We start from the raw sequence: 2,799 nt of genomic DNA on the forward strand, positions 1-2,799 counted from the left end.
CATTTCCCCAGCCCCGCAAGTTGTTGCCACCTAGTTGGCACCGTAATTGTGTCTTTAGGAGCCCATTCCATCGTTCTATCAAGCCAGCAGCTTCAGGATGATGGGGAACATGATATGACCAGAGGATTCCATGGGCATGGGCCCACTGCCACACTTTATTTGCTGTGAAGTGAGTTCCTTGATCTGAAGCAATGCTATGTGAGATGCCATGCCAGTGGATGAGGCATTCTATAAGTCCGCAAATGGTAGTTTTGGCAGAAGCATCGCGTGCAGGGAAGGCAAATCCATATCCAGAGTAGGTATCTATTCCAGTAAGAACAAAACGCTGTCCCCTCCATGATGGAAGTGGTCCTATGTAATCAAACTGCCATCAGGTTGCTGGTTGAACTCTCGGAGGAATGGTCCCATATCTTGGACTTAATGTTGGCTTCTGCTGCTGGCAAATGGGGCACTCAGCAGTGGCAATGGCCAAGGCAGCCTTGGTGAGTGGAAGTCCATATTGCTGCGCCCATGCATAACCTCCATCCCTGCCACCATGTCCACTTTGTTCATGTGCCCATTGGGCAATGACAGGAGCGGTGGAGGAAAGAGGAGGACTAGGCTCCATAGTGCGCGTCCTCTTACCCACTTGATTGTTAAAGTCCCACATTCTCTCTAGGTTCGGGTTGTTGCACTTCCAGCACTCCCGTTTCCTTGCCCTCCTGTCTTCTCATCTTTGCTTGAGAGTAAATGTTGACAGCTTGGTCTTATATAGATAGTGTTTTAGTACTGTGTTTAAGGATAATAGCCTTTATTTTGTGTACAACTCTGCTGTTTTGCTAAAAAGGTCATCTCGGGCAATAGGGGATAGTTTCAATTCAAGGAGTAAACGTTGTCCCAGGGCAGTCATCTCAGCAAGTCATCTCAAGTAGTCCAGTTAGTCTGACTTTTTAGTTCAGAAAGGGGGGGGGGGTTCTCCACATTTTTCTCCCAGCCTATCTAGGACCATGCACTGTCACGTAGGTCAGACTAGTCGGGGGCGGGGACCAGGCACCATCTAGTTCTTCTTGGGTCAGGGTAGTTGAGGCTGTGTGGCTCATGTCGATTATCAGCCTTGATGGCTCATTTCTTCTGGGAGGTTTGGGTTACTTTCTTACTCATCTTTTTACGATGATAAGAGTCCCATACCTGGATCTTGGATGGACACTCTCAAGCTTGAAGACTCCAGACACCACTCACTTCAGTAGGGCACAGGACATGAACTTTGGGAGCTCTACGATGCCCATCAACTGAGCTGTCCCAGGACATTCTAGCTCTAAGCTTTCAAAGCTAGAAAACCAATCTCAGAAGGTGTAAGACCTGCCTTCATATAGCCATGAATATATGTTTGCCTATGCCTTTCTCTATTTACACATAACACATAGACCAGCTCTCACGACTATATAAACCTGTATTTCTATGTCCCTATAATCATCCATTTGTGATCACACACCTTTTTTTGTCTTTGTGGCAGTTGTTATCATGTTACATATGTCAATTTTTTAGTACAGGGATCCCTGTCGTTTATCCATTTCTCAGCGACATCATTTACTTTGGTCATGCTACATCTCCGTGTTTTGATTCAGCTGTGGTAACTACCATCTAAGGGCTCCCATTTCACTCTTGCACTAAATTCATCATCAAAATTGATGTGACAGCCCCCAAAATATTAAGTATTCCCAGCCCTTTGCCCACTCACCCCTGAATTATTTTTGCCAAGACAGCTCCCAGACCCTTTTATTGTGGGCAATCTGAATAATAAAGACAATAGACATTGTCGAATGCAAGGCTAAGTTGAATCATACAGGAGGGAAAAGTAACAAAGGCGGGTGTACGGGCCTCCTTTGGAGGCGAGCTGGGGAAGAAGAAGACAAGTCTGTGAGCAGCAGCAGCAGTCTGTGGAAATATTGAGAATAAGACATGTGAGGGAAGCTTTGTCTGTTCATGTGAGAAATCTAATCTGGTTCAGATTTCCCCTTTAAGACCCTGCATCCCAGACACACCCGGGATCTGAAGTCCTCCCATGAAACTCAACAGTCGCGAGTCAAGTCTTGGTTTTTTGAGTCCTGCCACCTTTTAAGTCCAATGGCTCAGAAGACTGCAACGATGCCCATTATGTATGAAGTTTCGCCTCAACATCATCAGTCCTGAGGGAAAAGTTTAGGTGTTTTTAAAGGTGGGGGTCTTAGCATTCCAAGGAATCTATTCTCGGCAGCAAAGATTTCCACTGTGCCACACTGGCATTTTCTGGAACTGCTGCTGGTTTGTGCTCAAATGGGTGGGATTGAGTGTCTAACAGAAGGGTCATACCCAGGTTAGTTTCCTTGCTGAGCCCCCACTGCCGCCCCAGTGACTCCCCTGTTCCTTTCCTGGACTCCTATCTGTGGAAGAAGCACTTAAATACCTCTGGGCTTTCATCAGGGCATCAGTGGAGACCCCTGCCTGCCTGACGTAAGAGAAAACTCCAAGGGGGTGGGGGGGAGACAGACCATGTGAAATCCAAGAATACTCCCTTTGACTAGCTGTTGATTAGAAAGGAGAGGCAGGGGAGGGCAGAGATTGGAAGGATGGTGGCAACTACAAACAGAGAAGGATCATGGCTATGGCATGGAAGACTCTCCACTATGGGTAATTCAGATGCCCGGGTCTTTACAATCCTCTCTACCCCACCCCCACCCCCCAAATAAGCCATTGGAGATAAAAGTTTTGATTAGTCTTTTTTAAATGGAAGCTAATTCAACAAAGTCCACATGGAAGAAGCACACCGGCCTGTGTGATCAT

This window comes from Echinops telfairi, unplaced genomic scaffold (assembly GCF_000313985.2).
Source record: "Echinops telfairi isolate 266 unplaced genomic scaffold, ASM31398v2 ScPeMD7_4;HRSCAF=17, whole genome shotgun sequence".
NCBI classification, from domain to species: Eukaryota; Metazoa; Chordata; class Mammalia; order Afrosoricida; family Tenrecidae; genus Echinops; species Echinops telfairi.